Source organism: Sphaeramia orbicularis, chromosome 18, assembly GCF_902148855.1.
Source record: "Sphaeramia orbicularis chromosome 18, fSphaOr1.1, whole genome shotgun sequence".
NCBI lineage: Eukaryota > Metazoa > Chordata > Actinopteri > Kurtiformes > Apogonidae > Sphaeramia > Sphaeramia orbicularis.
Genome location: NC_043974.1, coordinates 46292049 through 46313156, shown reverse-complemented (window position 1 = coordinate 46313156; position 21108 = coordinate 46292049).

The window sequence follows — 21108 nt, the reverse complement described above, 5'->3', positions numbered from 1 at the left end:
ACAGTCTGTTTGAATGGACCACACACACTACAGTTTATATATAAATATATAATCTGAGGACAGTCTGTTTGAATGGACCACACACACTACAGTTTATATATAAATATATAATCTGAGGACAGTCTGTTTGAATGGACCACACACACTACAGTTTATATATAAATATATAATCTGAGGACAGTCTGTTTGAATGGACCACACACACTACAGTTTATATATAAATATATAATCTGAGGACAGTCTGTTTGAATGGACCACACACACTACAGTTTATATATAAATATATAATCTGAGGACAGTCTGTTTGAATGGACCACACACACTACAGTTTATATATAAATATATAATCTGAGGACAGTCTGTTTGAATGGACCACACACACTACAGTTTATATATAAATATATAATCTGAGGACAGTCTGTTTGAATGGACCACACACACTACAGTTTATATATAAATATATAATCTGAGGACAGTCTGTTTGAATGGACCACACACACTACAGTTTATATATAAATATATAATCTGAGGACAGTCTGTTTGAATGGACCACACACACTACAGTTTATATATAAATATATAATCTGAGGACAGTCTGTTTGAATGGACCACACACACTACAGTTTATATATAAATATATAATCTGAGGACAGTCTGTTTGAATGGACCACTCACACTACAGTTTACATGTGTGTACATTTGGACTCTTACTCTGGTTTTGTCATAAACGTGTACGTTTAAAACAGGAAATGGACTTTTTACATTTACAAATGTGTGAAACAGACTTTTCATGCATTCATAACTTTTTTGTATAAAGATCATGGTTTTATTGTGATTCTAGAGATTTTTAATCCAGGGAATATTTATGAAGGTGTTCCAGAGAATTATCACAAATGAACTGAAATTACAGTGAATTCACCAGAAACAAAAGAAATCACAGAACACTGACTTATTGATTGATTGATTGATTGATTGATTCCTTCCTTCCTTCCTGCATTTATTCATTCATTCATTGTTTACTTATTTATTTACTGATTCATTCATCCATTCCTTCCTTCATTCAGTTCATTCATTCATTCATGGTTTACTTAGTTATTTACTCATTCATTCATTCATTATTCCTTCCTTCCTTCAGTTTATTTATTCATTCATTCATTCAGTTTATTTATTTATTCATCCATTGTTTAGCTATTTATTTACTTATTCCTTCCTTCCTTCCTTCCTGCATTCATTCATTCATTCATTCATTCATTGTTTACTTATTTATTTACTGATTCCTTCCTTCCTTCCTTCATTCATTGTTTACTTAGTTATTTACTTCCTCATTCATTCATTCATTATTCCTTCCTTTCTTCAGTTTATTTCATTCATTCATTCATTCACTCACTCAGTTTATTTATTTATGCATCCATTGTTTACCTATTTATTTACTTATTCCTTCCTTCCTTCCTTTCTTTCCTTCCTTCCTTAATTCACTCATTCATTTATTCCACAAATATTCACTTTTAGAACCTCAAATCATTTAATCCTATAAATGTACGACTTCTGTTTTGTTCGTGCTCACCTACATCTGTTTTTAATCTGTTTTTCTTCTACATTCACTTCATTTTCATTCTACTTTTTCCCTTAAACATTTATAAATCTGCACAGGTTGGACTTATCGACGTCTGACTGCATTCTGTCTTTCCTTTCATAAATCTATTTTCATCTTGTGACTTTTTTTTTTTTTTTCTAATATTCTCCTCTCTTTCTCCTTCGTCCTCTTTCGTACCAAACATGTAATGGTGATACAAGCGTCCGTCCAGAGCAGACGTGGTTGAAAACCTCTTCAAACATCTGGACTGTTGTGCTCCAGCTCTGAAAGGCTCTGCTTTCATCTGCTCTGCCTTCACTTCCTCATCTGTGCTCCTCAGTTTGACGTCACAGCTGTTTGTCGTCGGTTCAGACCGACCGCAGCTGAAGTCGAACTGACCCGGAGACGCCGCCGCCGTCGCCATCATCACTACCGCCTCCATGCCACCACACCACCACGCCACCACACCACCACACCTCCATGCCACCACACCACCACGCCACCACGCCACCACACCACCACGCCACCACACCACCACGCCACCACGCCACCACGCCACCACGCCACCACGCCACCACGCCACCACCACCACGCCACCACGCCACCACACCACCACACCACGCCACCACGCCACCACGCCACCACGCCACCACGCCACCACACCACCACACCACGCCACCACGCCACCACACCACCACGCCTCCACGCCACCACACCACCACGCCACCCACGCCACCACACCACCACACCACCACGCCACCCACCAACCACCACCACGCCACACACCACCACGCCACCACCCACCACACCACGCCACCACACACCACGCCACCACACCACCACGCCACCACGCCACCACACCACCACACCTCCATGCCACCACACCACCACACCACCACGCCACCACGCCACCACACCACGCCACCACACCACCATGCCGCTGCCCCTCTGTTCTTCCTCCCCGTTAATATCCTGTGAAATCCAACAATTCACCAGAAACAAAAGAAATCACAGAACATTTTCAGAACTTATTTATTCCTCCTTCCCTCCTTTCCTTCCTTCCTTCCTTCCTTCACTCAGTTTATTTATTTATTTATTCATTCATTGTTTACTTATTTATTTCCTTATTCCTCCCTCCCTTCCTCCCTCCCTCAGTTTATTCATTCATTCATTCATTCATTCATTCATTGTTTACTTATTTACTTATTCCTTCCTCCCTCCCTCCCTCCCTCCCTTCACTCAGTTTATTCATTCATTCATTCATTGTTTACTTATTTACTTATTTATTTACTTATTCCTTCCTTCCTTCACTCAGTTTATTTATTTATTTATTCATTCATTCATTGTTTACTTATTTATTTCCTTATTCCTTCCTCCCTCCCTCCCTCCCTCCCTCCCTCCCTCCCTCCCTTCCTCATTCCTTCCCTCCTTCCTTCCTTCCTTCCTTCCTTTCCTTCCTCTCTTCCTTCCTTCCTCAGACCGTCCTCAGCTGAAGTCAAACTGACCTAGAGACTCCATCTCTGCCACCATCATCACTACCACCACCACCACCACCACCACCATGCCACCATGTTGCCATGTTGCCATGTTTCTATGTTTCCATGTTGCCATGTTTCCATGTTTCCATGTTGCCATGTTTCCATGTTTCCATGTTGCCGTGCCGCTGCCCTTCTTTTCTTCTTCCCTGTTAATATCCTGTGAAATCCAGCAAACTTAATTTGAGGGAAAGGAGCTGAACCTGAACTAAGCGGATTGAATTAATAAATGTATTTTCCATTTAACGGTTTGATTTCTCCAAAGCCTGTTTACAGCCGCTGAATGATCTGCCTTTAAGTAAAAGCGCACGCCCAAATCTGCTTACAGTCGCCTAAATCTATTATCTGCGCTCCGCCTTATGGCGACTGCACTGGCTCCGTGTGTCTGCGCCAACGCATACATGTGCAAAAAAGAACAGGCGGGATGTCGAGCCCAGACTGGAACTGTGTATGAAGAGCTTCTACTGTGTTCCCACAAAGCACCACGGCTTCATTAATTCAACAGATTTAAAGGAAATGAGAAAACCTTCAGGCCATGTGACTTCACAGTTAATATGGGAACGATCAGGCTCCGAATGTCACGCATCAGTGTGGAAGGAAAACCTCGTAACTGCACTTCTGTTGGAGCTGGTGTTGAACGTTTGTACGACGACACATGAGGGCCACGTAAGAAAATAAGAACAACTGTCACTACGAGAATAAAGTCAGAATATAATGAGAATAAAGTCAGAATATAAGGAGAATAAAGTCAGAATATAATGAGAATAAAGTCAGAATATAATGAGAATAAAGTCAGAATATAATGAGAATAAAGTCAGAATATAAGGAGAATAAAGTCAGAATATAAGGAGAATAAAGTCAGAATATAATGAGAATAAAGTCAGAATATAATGAGAATAAAGTCAGAATACAATGAGAATAAAGTCAGAATATAAGGAGAATAAAGTCAGAATATAATGAGAATAAAGTCAGAATATAAGGAGAATAAAGTCAGAATATAATGAGAATAAAGTCAGAATATAAGGAGAATAAAGTCAGAATATAATGAGAATAAAGTCAGAATATAAGGAGAATAAAGTCAGAATATAATGAGAATAAAGTCAGAATATAATGAGAATAAAGTCAGAATATAAGGAGAATAAAGTCAGAATATAATGAGAATAAAGTCAGAATATAAGGAGAATAAAGTCAGAATATAAGGAGAATAAAGTCAGAATATAATGAGAATAAAGTCAGAATATAATGAGAATAAAGTCAGAATATAAGGAGAATAAAGTCAGAATATAATGAGAATAAAGTCAGAATATAATGAGAATAAAGTCAGAATATAATGAGAATAAAGTCAGAATATAATGAGAATAAAGTCAGAATATAATGAGAACAAAGTCAGAATATAATGAGAATAAAGTCAGAATATAAGGAGAATAAAGTCAGAATATAATGAGAATAAAGTCAGAATATAATGAGAATAAAGTCAGAATATAATGAGAATAAAGTCAGAATATAAGGAGAATAAAGTCAGAATATAATGAGAATAAAGTCAGAATATAAGGAGAATAAAGTCAGAATATAAGGAGAATAAAGTCAGAATACAATGAGAATAAAGTCAGAATATAATGAGAATAAAGTCAGAATATAATGAGAACAAAGTCAGAATACAATGAGAATAAAGTCAGAATACAATGAGAATAAAGTCAGAATACAATGAGAATAAAGTCAGAATATAATGAGAACAAAGTCAGAATACAATGAGAATAAAGTCAGAATATAATGAGAATAAAGTCAGAATACAATGAGAATAAAGTCAGAATATAATGAGAACAAAGTCAGAATACAATGAGAATAAAGTCAGAATATAATGAGAATAAAGTCAGAATGTAATGAGAATAAAATCAGAATACAATGAGAATAAAGTCAGAATATAATGAGAATAAAGTCAGAATACAATGAGAATAAAGTCAGAATATAATGAGAATAAAGTCAGAATGTAATGAGAATAAAATCAGAAAGTAAGGAGAATAAAGTTATAGTTAAAAAAAAAAACTCATTTAATGAGAATAAAGTCGTAATATGTCACGAATAAAGTCGTACTATTTTGAGAATAATGTAATATTTTTAGAATAAAGTTACAATACTTTGAGAACAAATTTGTAATATTTCAAGAATAAAGTTGTAATATGATGAGAATGAAGTCATAGTAAAAAAAAACCCAAAGAAACAAGCATTATTTAACAAGGAAAAAGTCATCATATTTCAAGAATAAAGTCGTACTATTTCAAGAATAAAGTCATAATATTTTGAGAATAAAGTTGTAATATAATGAGAATAAAATCGTAGTTAAAAAAAAAAAAAAAACAACTCATTTAATGACAATAAAGTCATAATATAATGAGAATAAAGTTGTAATTTAATTAGAATGAAGTTGTAATATTTTGAGAATAAAGTCGTAATATAATGAGAATAAATTTGTAGTTAAAAAAAACCCTCATTTAATGAGAATAAAGTCGTAATGTTTTGAGAATAAAGTCATAAAACTTTGAGAATAAACTCATCATTTAACAAGAATGAAGTTGTAATATTTAAATAAAAAGAGATTTAAAAACAGGCAATGAGGATCTAATCTAACAGAGCTAAGCTAACAGGGTTTAGCTAACAGGGCTAAGCTAATAGAGTTAAGATAACAGGCCTAAAATAACAGAGTTAAGCTAATAGAGCTAAGCTAACAGGGCTAAGCTAACAGGGCTAAGCTAATAGAGTTAAGATAACAGGCTTAAAATAACAGAGTTAAGATAACAGAGCTAAGCTAACAGGGCTAAGCTAACAGGGCTATAATGTAAACTATCAACTGATGCAACGTATGAACATTATACAACATTTTTACCATGAGCGACTGTTAAAATCAGGCCTCTAAGTTTTAGTTTTTGAAGAAGAATACTTGACGATTCCATAGTTCAGATGTGGAAACGTTAATGTTTATCTTTTCGTCTCTGACTGATCCAGTCTGTGAATACGTTTGTAGTTTTGGTCCTATTATTGGTCCTAAAACTGCCCTCTGCTGGTCAGAGTTTGGAACGTCGGTACTGCATACAACTACGTTAATTATGGAAACTCCAGCAGCGTTTCTTAAGTTAAAAACAAAACTATATTTTACTTTATTAAAAAATGATGAAAAGCATCCAATCCAAGCTGCATGTTAAAAAAAAATAAATAAATAATAATAATGATAATAAAAATTAACACATCCAGATAATTACAATAGTCAGATTGTCCTCCATCATCCAATAACGTCTGATAAAGTTAAACACATTCACTCCGACTGTAAAGAGAACTAAAGTTCCAGTCAAATTTGCGCCAAAGTGAACCCATCCATACGCAGACGTATATGAAGGTCTCCACCTCCATTTTACTGTTGAGGCTCCAGGATGTATGAAAGAAAATCAATTTACAGTCTTTTCATGTTGTGATTCTCTAAGGTAATTGAAACTGCATGGTCCACGGCCTTTTTTAATATCAATCGAAGGTGGCCCGGATGCTGTAGCTTTCTGTTTAAAAAAAAAAAAAGAAGCTAATTTGGCGCTGCCTCATTTTGACTTGATTAATTTCTGGCAGGTGAACGGGGACATGAGATGGAGATCAGATCACATCAGACTCTGTTCTTGTTCCTATTACATTAAATGATGGGCGTAATTACCCCCGCTGCCCCTCCCATTTATCAGCCCACGGGACGAGGAGGCGTCGTTCTGACGGAGCCCGAGTCCTCAAACTGTAGCGGGACGAGACCGACAAACAAGGCGAGGTGTCGTCAGGACCCCAGTTTACAAAACTGGACCACGAGACGCTCAGTGCTAACGCTAACGCTAATGCTACTGCTAATGTAAGGGTGGGCGATACGGCAAAAATATCACACTGCAAAAATGTAAATCTGACCAAGTGTATGTTTTTCATTTTTTAGTCCAAATATCTGATCACACTTCAAATCAGACAGAATCACCTACAGAGGAACTGTACACTGAAATATAAGAACTGACATATACACAATAGATCTGGACAATCTGATTTACACTAATCTGACCTAGAGGATTTTCACTGGCAGATTTTTTTTTTTGCTTAATTCAAGATTTTTTTTTTTTTCTTGATTCAAGATTTATTTATTTATTTTTTATTTTTTATTTATTTATTTATTGTTGCTGAATCCAAGATTTTTAAGAATACTGTCCAGTTTTGCTCCTACTGTTGAGAAACAGATTTTTTTTTTGCTGTATTCAAGTTTTTTTTTTTTTTTTTTTGCTTGAATTAAGCAAAAAAAAAAAAAAAAATTGAATTAACAAAAAATATTGAATTAAGAAAAAAAATCTCGAACTACCCCCAAAAAATCTTGAATTAAGAAAAAGAAATTCTTGAATTAACCAAAAAAACAAACAAACCTTGAATTAACAAAAAAGTCTTGAATTAAGATTTTTTAAAAAAGTCTTGAATTAAGAAAAAAAATCTTGAATTAACAAAAAAAATCTTGAATTAAGCAAAAACAGAAAATCATGAATTAACAAAAAAAAATCTTGAATTAAGCAAAAAAAAAAAAAAAACATCTTGAATTACCCCCCCCCCCCAAAACAAATATACTGAATTAAACAAAGAACAAATGAATTAACAAAAAACTTCTGTTATTAAGAAAAAAAACTTGAATTACCAAAAAAGAAGCAAAAACTAAAAGAAAACCTTGAATTAAAAAAAAAGTCTTGAATTAAGATTAAAAAAAAGTCTTGAATTAAGACAAAAAATTCATGAATTAACAAAAACTCTTGAATTAAACAAAAAAGAAAATCTTGAATTAACAAAAAAAAAACCTCCTGAATTAAGCAAAAAAAAAACAAAACTCTTGAATTAACAAAAAAAATCTTGAATTAACAAAAGAAATGCATTCCTAATTAAGAAAAAAAAATCTTGAATTACCCAAAAAAAAACAACAACCTTGAATTAAGCAAAAAATCTGTTTCTCAACGGTAGGAACCAAACTGGACAGTTAATAATAATGTTTGAGTTTGTCAGAGCTGTGCAGAAACACACACACACTCACACACACACAGATGACCTTCCAGTATTTTGTTACAGATTATCGTGGACTTTCTCGACAGTTGAACCCAGTGTTGGTTCTGACTGACAGTAAATATCTGAGCAGAGGTGGAGGCAGAAGACGCTCCTCTGCACTGATACAAACACAGACCAAAGACAAACACAGACCAAAGACAAACACAGACCAAAGACAAACACAGACCCAAAGACAAACACAGACCAAAGACAAACACAGACCCAAAGACAAACACAGACCAAAGACAAACACAGACCCAAAGACAAACACAGACCAAAGACAAACACAGACCAAAGACAAACACAGACCCAAAGACGAGGACAGACTCAAAGACAAACATATACCAAAGACAAAGACAAACCAAAGACAAACACAGACCAAAGATGAACACAGACCACAGACAAACACAGACCCAAAGACAAACACAGACCAAAGACAAACACAGACCAAAGACAAACACAGACCCAAAGACAAACACAGACCAAAGACAAACACAGACCCAAAGACAAACACAGACCAAAGACAAACACAGACCCAAAGACGAAGACAAACCGAAGACAAACACATACCAAAGACAAAGACAAACCAAAGACAAACACAGACCAAAGACAAAGACAAACCAAAGACAAACACAGACCAAAGACAAACACATACCAAAGACAAACACAGACCAAAGACAAAGACAAACCAAAGACAAACACAGACCAAAGACAAACACAGACTCAAAGACAAACACATACCAAAGACAAAGACAAACCAAAGACAAACACAGACCAAAGATGAACACAGACCACAGACAAACACAGACCCAAAGACAAACACAGACCAAAGACAAACACAGACCAAAGACAAACACAGACCCAAAGACGAAGACAAACCAAAGACAAAGACAAACCAAAGACAAACACAGACCAAAGACAAAGACAAACCAAAGACAAACACAGACCAAAGACAAACACAGACCAAAGACAAAGACAAACCAAAGACAAACACAGACCAAAGACAAACACAGACTCAAAGACAAACACATACCAAAGACAAAGACAAACCAAAGACAAACACAGACCAAAGATGAACACAGACCACAGACAAACACAGACCCAAAGACAAACACAGACCAAAGACAAACACAGACCAAAGACAAACACAGACCCAAAGACGAAGACAAACCAAAGACAAAGACAAACCAAAGACAAACACAGACCAAAGACAAAGACAAACCAAAGACAAACACAGACCAAAGACAAACACAGACTCAAAGACAAACACAGACCAAAGACAAACACAGACTCAAAGACAAACACATACCAAAGACAAAGACAAACCAAAGACAAACACAGACCAAAGATGAACACAGACCACAGACAAACACAGACCAAAGACAAACACAGACTCAAAGACAAACACATGACAAAGACAAACCAAAGACAAACACAGACCAAAGATGAACACAGACCATGGACAAACACAGACCCAAAGACAAACACAGACCAAAGACAAACACAGACCCAAAGACGAAGACAAACCAAAGACAAAGACAAACCAAAGACAAACACAGACCAAAGACAAACCAAAGACAAACACAGACCAAAGACAAAGACAAACCAAAGACAAACACAGACCAAAGACAAACACAGACTCAAAGACAAACACAGACCAAAGACAAACACAGACTCAAAGACAAACACATACCAAAGACAAAGACAAACCAAAGACAAACACAGACCAAAGACAAACACATACCAAAGACAAAGACAAACCAAAGACAAACACAGACCAAAGATGAACACAGACCACAGACAAACACAGACCCAAAGACAAACACAGACCAAAGACAAACACAGACCAAAGACAAACACAGACCAAAGACAAACACAGACTCAAAGACAAACACAGACCCAACGACAAACACAGACCAAAGACAAACACAGACCAAAGACAAGCACCGACCAAAGACAAGCACCGACCAAAGACAAACACAGACCAAAGACAAACACAGACCAAAGACAAACACAGACCAAAGACAAACACAGACCAAAGACAAAGACAAACCAAAGACAAACACAGACCAAAGACAAACACAGACTCAAAGACAAACACATACCAAAGACAAAGACAAACCAAAGACAAACACAGACCAAAGATGAACACAGACCACAGACAAACACAGACCCAAAGACAAACACAGACCAAAGACAAACACAGACCAAAGACAAACACAGACCCAAAGACGAAGACAAACCAAAGACAAAGACAAACCAAAGACAAACACAGACCAAAGACAAAGACAAACCAAAGACAAACACAGACCAAAGACAAACACAGACTCAAAGACAAACACAGACCAAAGACAAACACAGACTCAAAGACAAACACATACCAAAGACAAAGACAAACCAAAGACAAACACAGACCAAAGATGAACACAGACCACAGACAAACACAGACCAAAGACAAACACAGACTCAAAGACAAACACATGACAAAGACAAACCAAAGACAAACACAGACCAAAGATGAACACAGACCACGGACAAACACAGACCCAAAGACAAACACAGACCAAAGACAAACACAGACCCAAAGACGAAGACAAACCAAAGACAAAGACAAACCAAAGACAAACACAGACCAAAGACAAACCAAAGACAAACACAGACCAAAGACAAAGACAAACCAAAGACAAACACAGACCAAAGACAAACACAGACTCAAAGACAAACACAGACCAAAGACAAACACAGACTCAAAGACAAACACATACCAAAGACAAAGACAAACCAAAGACAAACACAGACCAAAGACAAACACATACCAAAGACAAAGACAAACCAAAGACAAACACAGACCAAAGATGAACACAGACCACAGACAAACACAGACCCAAAGACAAACACAGACCAAAGACAAACACAGACCAAAGACAAACACTGACCCAAAGACAAACACAGACCCAAAGACGAAGACAGACCAAAGACAAACACAGACCAAAGACAAACACAGACTCAAAGACAAACACAGACCCAACGACAAACACAGACCAAAGACAAACACAGACCAAAGACAAGCACCGACCAAAGACAAACACAGACCAAAGACAAACACAGACCCAAGACAAACACAGACCAAAGACAAACATAGACCAAAGACAAACACAGACCAAAGACAAACACAAATGTACAAATGTCTCTAATACCACAACCCGGCCTCCAGTCGCTGTTTCTGGTTCTTAAAATTTCACGCCATGGATTTTCCGAGCAGTGAGGCGGAAACGGGTCTATGATCGCCAGCAGAAACTCGCAGCAAAAAACGAAAAGAAAATCTGTTTTTATGACGGAGCCGTGGAACAGAAGGAGCAACATTTAAGGGCTGACAGTTCAATTGGGCAGCAGCTGTCAACGAAAACAACCACCGCACAATCTATCCAGGTGGAGTTCTGACCTATCCCTGACATTTCAGACGGAGCCGCTCCAACCGGAGCTCCTGCACATGTTCATGTTCATGGGGGTTATTTGTCAGCAAAATGGGGACCCCCCCCACCCCCCCCCCCCGCCCCCCGGACATGACAACCCTCCGATACCTGAGATTGGTCTGGAACAAATGTGTTGTTTGTTGTCGCTGCGACCATTAAATGTCAACAATATATTGTCTTTGCAGTTACATGTCAAACCCACGGCCTCCTGAATGTTTATGAACGTTAGCGTCGCAGGTTTTTAGACGCAGCGTCCGCTCGATGGCGTTCGGTCCGCCATGTTTGCATCTAATACTGTCTCATTGAGTTACATCAAATTAGGTTGAATACGACTTTTCAGTGACAACTGAAAGAGAATGGAACGTCAGAATGAGAAGAGGAGGTGTGTTCAAAGGGCTGCCCAGGAAAATCTGACTGGTACTTATTTTTTAATTTTTTTTATGTTTTTTTTTTTATTTTTTATTTTACAAATTAAGTACAAAATTATTGCAAACAATCATTAAAATCAACAAGTTTTCAACAAAACACATTTTATAATAGGACACCCCAGAAGCAGTAATAATATAGTAAAAATAAGATGTAATAAGAGACACATTTTACCCATTTGGACGTTCAGAGGCTCCGTAGTTACCGTGGAAACACCGTCATCTTCTACAGCATTGATTCACCAGTAAAACCCATGGAGTTGGATCAACGACAGTGGAGAAAATGAACAAAAGTCAAGAAAAACATACAAAACTATAAATAATGGGAAAAAAATCGTGAAACAAAGTTTAAAAAAAAAAAAAAGCAATAAAATGAAAAAAAAATGAAGAAAAACTAAGAAAATGATAAATAATGTGGGGGAAAAAAAAAAAAAAAAAAAAGAACTGAGTCAAATACAGTAAAAAATTAAATAAGCCCCCCCAAAAAAAGAACCAAAACAGCCAAAGTAATGAATAAAAGGAATAAAAATTTACAATAAATCAACAAAATAATAAGTAATATCAACAAAATAAGCCACAAACTGAACAAAACTGAAGAAAAAAATTTATGAAACAGGCAAGAAAATGTTGAAAAATATACAAAAACATTTTTTTCAAAAAGCAAAATGTATTAAATAGCCAACAAAATGAACCAAAACAGCCAAAGTAATCAATAAAATGAACAAAATGAAAAAAAAAAAAAAAAAAATTAGCAACAAGAGTTACCATGGAAACCCCATCATCTATAACATGGATTCACCAGTAAAACCCATGAAGTTGGATCAATGATGTGGAAAAAAACAAGCAAAAAATCAGCTAAAATGAAAAAAAAAAAAAAAGCCAAAGTAATGAGACAAAACGAATAATAAATCAACAATGTAAAAAGTAACTCTGACAAAATCAGTCACAAACTGAAGAAAATTGAAGATTTTTTTTTAAAGGCAAGAAAATTAACAAAAAGCTTTTTTTTTTTTTTTTTTTTTAGATAGAACCAACAAAATGAACAAAGGGAATGAGAAAATGTAAAAAAAAAAAAACAAACAAAAAAAAAACTAAATAAAATACCTGATTTTCACTGAAAAAAATGCAAAATACAGAGGATAACATGATAATAAATGGTTATAAATCACTTGACCAAAGGTTAAATAAAGTGATAAATGTATTTGGGAGCTGCCACTACAGTAGAACTGAGTCTTTCTGGGTTGAATTGGTCCTGATTTCAGCCTAAACTGATGTTCAAACCACAGCTGTAGTTCAGTCTGACTTGTTTACTGTGTAGTTTTCTGTCTAAGTACCACATCTGTAACTAATACTCTTAAGACTAAACACATCTGCCCATGTTTCACACATACTTACATACACACATACTCTTCATCCCATACTGGTTGTAATTAAACGTCAACTAAAAAAAAGAAGGTTTCATTAAAGACTAAGAAGCTGAAGAAGGTCTGGTTTTAGTGACTACATCGACACTCATGAAAAAAAGTGATTTAAAGGGAAATTTACGGCGACAAAGACCTTTAATACAGTAAAGGAAATAAATAATAAATAAACACTTATGGAAACATCACCCTTCAGCTGATTTCAACTCAATCAGCTCATCCTTCACCCCATTCAGAAACACATCCATTCAATGACATTACAGGTTTATTTACTGATGTACATGCAGGTCAACCATAAACAGTGGCGTTACTGTAGCTTTAAGTGATGGCGCAGGTGACGGAGGCGACTGAAATGTGTATAAAGACGGCTTTAAAGTGGATATTTACACATGATTGTTTGTGTTTGGTGGTTCGTAAGACGTCCTTGTGAATATTCCATTAGCGCTAAAAGTGTATTTCTTTAATAAATTTATGCTTTTCATGTGGTTTAATTGAAATTCTGCGAGGTCACAGTCGGATTTCACTTGATTTGTTTACAACAGCTTCAGGCTAAAATAAATAAAATAAAATAAAAAAAAGATTTGACTAATTACTTGTGTGCCCTGGCCTCACTGGTTTTCCTTCTGAAATGGTTTGAAAGGAAACGGAACAAAACAAAAAAAAGCATACGGCGGTGTTTCTGTGGCTTTTAAAGGCCTTGAATGGTTGGAGTTTTCAGAGGAGTTCTGTTGTTCTGGCACCGCTGAAAAAAATGAAGCAAAAAATAATGAAATAGGCCCAAAAAATGTTGAAAAATACACTAAATAATCAAAAAACTGAGCAAAAATGAAGGTAACTTAATTAAATTAAGCCAACACAATGAACCAGAAAAACCAAAGTAATCAATAAAATGAACCACATGAATGAAAAAAAAACAAAAAACAAAAACAGTAGCAAGGCTAAAATAAGCCACAAACTGAACAAAATTGAAGAAATATGTTGAAATAAGTGCTGTAATATACAGTTCTTCATCTTTTCATGGTCATCAGATATGACCATATTTGGACATTCAGAGGCTCCGTAGTTACTGTGGAAACACCGTCATCTTCTACAACATTGATTCACCAGTAAAACCCATGGAGTTGGATCAATGACAGTGGAGAAAATGAACAGAAATGAAGAAAAAAATGTACAAAATGATAAATAATGTGGAAAAAGTTACCAAAAACTGAGTAAAACAAGGTAGAAAATGATAAAAAAAAAAAAAAAAAAAAAAAGCCACAAACTGAAAAATGTTGAAAAATAAACAAAATAATTAAAAAAAAAAAAAAAAAAGGGAGGGAGGGAAATTAATTAAATAGTCAACAAAATGAACTAGAACAGCCAAAGTAATCAATTAAACGAACCAACTGAAAAAAAAAAAAAAAGCCAGAGCACACGTCCACAGTGTGTATGGACAACAGGTTCTCAGATAAATGTTGGTAAATGTTAAGTTTTCCATTCAGGATAGTTGAAAAATCTTGAATTAACCCCAAAAAAATTGAATTAAGCAAAAATATCTTGAATTAAGCAAAAATAAATACAAAATAAAAATTTAAAAATTACGATAAAATAAAAAATAAGCAAAAACAAAAAAATCTTGAATTAACCAAAAAATCTTGAATTAACCAAAAAATAATTAATTAAGCAAAGAATCTAAATCTTGAATTAAGCAAAAAAAACCCAAAAAAAACCGAGTTAAGCAAAAACAAAAAAATCTTGAATTAAGCCAAAAAAAATCTTGAATTAATTAAAAAAAAGGGGAAAAAAAATTAATTAAGCCAAAAAATCTTGAATTAATAAAAAAATAATAATAATCATAATTTAAAAAAAAGAAAAATCTTGAATTCAGCCAAAAAATCTTGAATCAAGGAAAAAAAAAAAAATTGAGGAAAAATAAATAAATAAATAAATAGATTAATTAAATAGCCAACAAAATGAACCAGTAAAGCCAAAGTAATCAATAAAATGAATTAAAAAAAAAAAAAAAAAAAAAATCCGCAACAAGAACAAAATAATCCCCAAACTGAACCAAACTGAAGAACTTTGTTGGAATCACTGGTTCATGGTCATCGGCTCTGACCCGTTTGAGCCGTTTAGTGTTGGCTTTGAAAGGCCCAGAATGCTTTGGGTTTTCTTTTTCTTGGTCGTTCTTTTGTTCCGTCTGCCGCTGCTATAAATGCAAGAGGGATCCTGACATCAAACCATCCAAAATATTTATCTCCCACTTTAACTAATGCATCACATACACAGCCTGTTCGCTTTGATTCCCATGCATTTGGCCGGAGGGCATTTTCGCTAACGTCGAGCACAAGATTAATTAATAAGATATCACACCCTCGCCATTTTAGACAATTTATAAAAGCGCTTTCTATCTGCTACCAGTCCGACATCAACATGCACATACGTTTAAGGAGTCTGCTAATTAACTCCGATGAAAGTACCCGACACATTCGCTCTGCCATGTTTTTGCCCAGAAGTGCAAACTTATTTGTTTCCTTTCTTATTATTTCTTCTTTTTTTTTTTTTTTTTTCTTATGCACATATTTTCTCCCAGGAGAGAGATGTGAAACCTTTTGCAGGATTTCTTTCTGTGCATCCCCGAGAGGATACAGCCTCAGCCTCAGCCTCCTGACGGTTTGAAGTTTAATCTGATTAAGAAAATGAAGCTCAGCCCAGAAATGGCCTGTTGTAGATTCAGTGGAAATGAAGGTATGTGGGCTAACGTTTGGGTTTTAACACAGAATAATAGGGTTCAAATGTAGAAGAGGTGATTTAGAGCAAAAAAAGACCCCAATATGCACCTTTAACCAAAACCATCTACTTATAGAAACTGTTTAATACCTGTTGATTAAATAATTATATCAATACATGCCAATAATTGGTGTAAAATATAGTTATTTATCGTCTACAAACATTGATTCAGCAGTAAAACCCATGGAGTTGGATCAATGACAGTGGAGAAAATTAGCAAAAATGAAGAAAAAAATGTAGAAAATGATAAATAATGCGAAAAAAAAAAAGCAACAAAATGAACAAAAATTGCCAAAGTAATGAATAAAAAGGAAAACATTAATAACAAAAATGAAATCAACAAGAACAAAAAAAGCCACAGACTGAACAAAACTGAAGAAATATGAGGAAATAATTCATGTAAAATTCAGTTATTTATCTTCTACAAACATTGATTCACCAGTAAAACCCATGAGGTTGGATCTATGACAGTGGAGAAAATGAGCAAAAACTGAGAAAAAAATGTAGAAAATTAGGAATAATGTGAAAAGATAAGCAAAAAAAAAGAGTAAAACTAGAAGCACTCGGAGAGCGCAGACCTCCGCCAAGGCTGATCAGTGGCCCCCCCCGTGGGCCCCCCCACCCCCGATCACCACCAAAATTGAATCATTTCTTCCTTATCCCATTTCCAACAAACCATGAAAATTTCATCCAAATCTGTCCATAACTTTTTGAGTTATGTTGCACACTAACGGACAGACAAACAAACAAACAAACAAACAAACAAACAAACAAACAAACCCTGGCAAAAACATAACCTCCTTGGCAGAGGTAATAAAGTAGAAAATTAAAAAAATAACCAATAAATGGGACCAGAAAAGCCAAAGTAATGAATAAAATGAATAAAAAAAAGAAAAAAATTATCAACAAGAAGAAAATAATCCATAAACTGAACAAAATTGAAGAAATATGTGGAAATAACTGATGTAAAAAACAGTTTGTCATTTTCTATAACACTGACTCACCAGTAAAACCCATGGAGTTGGATCTATGACAGTGGATCAAATGAACAAAAATGAAGAAAAATAAATGTAGAAAATGATAAATAATGTGGAAAAATAAGCAAAAAAAAGAGTAAATAAAGACGAAAATGATTAAAAATAAAAATAAAAACAACAAAATGAAGAAAAACAGCCAAAGTAATGAAGTAAATGAATAACAAAAATGAAAAAAATAATCAAGTACAAAACTGAAGAAATATGTGGAAATATTTGGTGTAAAATACAGTTCTTCATCTTCTACGACACTGATTCACCAGTAAAACCCATGGAGTTGGATCAATGACAGTGGAGAAAATGAACAAACATGAAGAAAAAACGTACAAAATGTTAAATAATGTGGAAACAATAAGCAAAAAAAAAGAGTAAAATAAAGTAGAACATGATAAAATAAGCAACAAAATGAACAAAAACGTCCAAAGTAATGAATAAAAGATGAAAAAATTAACAATAAATCAACAAAATAAAAATTAATATTAACAAAATAAGCCACAAATTGAACAAAATTGAAGAAAATATAATGAAATAGGCAAGAAAATGTTGGGGGAAAAAAATAATAATTTAAAAAATAACAAAAAAAACAAAAAACAAGGAAAATTAATTAAATAGCCAATAAAATGAACAAAATGAATGAGAAAAAAATAAATATCAGCAACAAGAACAAAATAGGCCACAAACTGAACAAAACTGAAGAAAAATAATAAAGTAGGCAAGAAAATATTGGAAAAATAAACAAAATAATTAAAAGAAAAACAAACAAACAAATAAATAAATAAATAACAAATATGAACCAGGACAGCCAAAGTAATCAATAGCATGAAAAAGATGAATAAAAATAAAATTTAAAAAAAATCAGCAGTATGAACAAAACAAGCCACAAACTGAACAAAATTGAAGAAATCTGTTGAAATAATTGGTGTAAAATACAGTTCTTCATCTGTTCATGGTCATCAGATATGACCATATTTGGACATTCAGAGGCTCTGTAGTTACCGTGGAAACACCGTCATCTTCTACAACATTGATTCACCAGTAAAACCCATGGAGTTGGATCAATGACAGTGGAGAAAATGAACAAAAATGGAAAAAACAAAAACTAATAATGTGGAAAAATTAACAAAAACTTTAGTTAAAAAAAAAAAAAAAGTTAAAAAAGGATACAATTAGCAAGAAAATGAACAAAAACAGCTAAAGTAATGAACAAAATGAACAAAAATGAAGAAAAAATGTACAAAATGATAAATAATGTGAAAAAACAAAATAAAAAATAATAAAATAAGCAACAAAATGAACAAAAAATATCAAAGTAATGAATAAAAGGAATAAAAATTAACAATAAATCAACAAAATAATAAGTAATATTAACAAAATAAGCCGCAAACTGAACAAAAGTGAAGAAATCTGTGGAAATAATTGGTGTAAAATCCAGTTCTTCATCTTTTCATGGTCATCAGATATGACCATATTTGGACGTTCAGAGGCTCCCTAGTTACCGTGGAAACACCGTCATCTTCTACAACATTGATTCCCCCTGGATTTAAAAATGACTGACAGGCCTGATTTAAAGGGCGGGAAAATCTTGATAAAATATGTAAGAGGAGCTGTGAAAACACCGCTGATCATCTGCTGTGGGTTGGGTTTGTTAATGTTCCCGAAACGTAGACGACGACGATGATGATGAGTATAAAAACAGATTGGAAGCACTTGGCCTCGACCCCGACTCATTAAATCTTCATTCGGGTTTGGAGTGGCTGTCGGAGCGCACGTCCCGTTTTTATATCGTCATATTGACCCCAAAGCAATTACTTACATTTCAGCAGACGCCACAAAAAGGTTGAAAATGCCATCACATTTCCATACCTGAAATGTCATCCACCTGTGTGTGTGTGTGTGTGTGTGTGTGTGTGTGTGTGTGTGTTCAGTCATGTCAAAGGGTTTAGTTTTTTAAACATCGTTGGAAAACAAAGGGAAAAAAAACAAAAAAAAAAAAAACAGTGTCCTTTCAGGACAGTTGAAAAATCTTGAATGAAGCCAATAAAAAAAATCGTGAATTAAGAGGGAAAAAAAGTTAATTATGCAAAAAAAAAAAAAAAAATACTGAATTAAGCAAAAAAAAAAGTCTTGAATTAAACAAAAAAGAAAATTTTGAATTATGCAAAAAAAAAAAAATTAATTAAGGAACAAAAAAAATAAGCAAAAAAAAAAATCTTGAATAAAGCAAAAAATAAAAAACAACAACAATAACTGAAATAAAAAAAAAACAAAAAAAAAACAGTGTTTTGTGGGTAAAGGTGAGGGTTTCGGGTCAGAGTAAGAACTGGAGCAGAGGCTGCGATCATTCAGGTTCATGTGCGACGCCTCTTCTACCAAACAGTGAAAATAAACAGCTGTGTACGAGCAGATGAAGCAGATCCATGTGCAGCCACAGGCCTTTTAGAGTTTTACATTCTGACATTTACAACAAAAAGCAGAAGGAACAAATGAGCATTTCCATCCACATTTTATGTGCATTTTCAATCTAAAAAAAAAAAAAAAAGCCAGAGGAAAAACAGCACACGTCCATAGCGTGTATCGACAACAGATTCTTAAATAAATGTTGGTGAGTGTTGATACATGTTGAGTTTTCCATTCAGGATAGTTAAAAAATTTTGAATTAAGACAAAAAAAAATAAAAAAATTGAAATAACCTCCTTAGCCCGATCACCCCGCCCGCTGGCCGAAAAAAATTATATTAATATTCATCTACTATAAAAATATAATAAATCAGGACAATGGATGTTATTTTTCAACTTTTGCTCAAAGTTTAGACCCTAATGTTAATAAAAGTACATCAAAAGTGTATTTTAGTGCAAACTTTAATGTTCAAACATGATTTTTAATTTTTGTGGGGTGAAATATACGCTATTAAAAATCTCCGACACGAACAATTAATTTATGCATATCATCGTTAATCCAGCTGAAAAAAAAACAGGCGAGGATAAAAAATTCTAATTTCTCTTTTAGTTTGTTCCAGTTTACTCAGGCAGAGTAATAGATACAATATTTTAGACAATGGGAATAGATTCTGTGAGGTGAATTTTTTTTAATTAAGCAAAAAATCTTGAATTAAGCAAAAAAAAAAAAAAACTTTAATTAACCAAAAAACATCTTGAATTAATCAAAAAATCTTGAATTAAGAAAAAATCTTGAATTTAGCATAACAAATCTTGAATTGAGCAAAAAATTTTGAATTAAGCAAAAATAAAATCTTAAATTAAGCAGAAGAAGAAGGAGAAGGACAAAAAGAAGAAGGAGGAGGAGGAGAAGAAGTTCTCGTCTGCAGTGACCATATATGGGCTTTCCTCTTTCCTGTTTCACTGTAGATAAATAAATATATAAATAAAATCTATCGCTCTGTAAAACACAGTCAGAGGAAAAGAACAGACGAGTGATGTGAAGATTGAAGGAGTGGAGGTGAGGGCAGAAGGATGGGGGTCACAGAGCAGGATTAAGCTCAAACTGATGGGATGAAACCAAGGGTTAATGTGGGCGGCGGCTTAGCCAAATGAGTCTGGGGTCTAATTTATGAACCTGCCACGCCTTCATGTGCACGATTTGATTTAAGGCGGAACCGAAGTGTTTTATATTTCAGATTTATGAGCGCATCTCGAAGGTGACAGACATGTGACTCCTGACGGGTTGAAAGGGCTGGGGGGGGGGGGGTCAGCGGGGGTCGTGGTGTTTGATAGATTTCCCAGACTCAGATGTAATTTGAAGGAGGCGGGTGGGGGGTGGGGGGCTCAGGTTC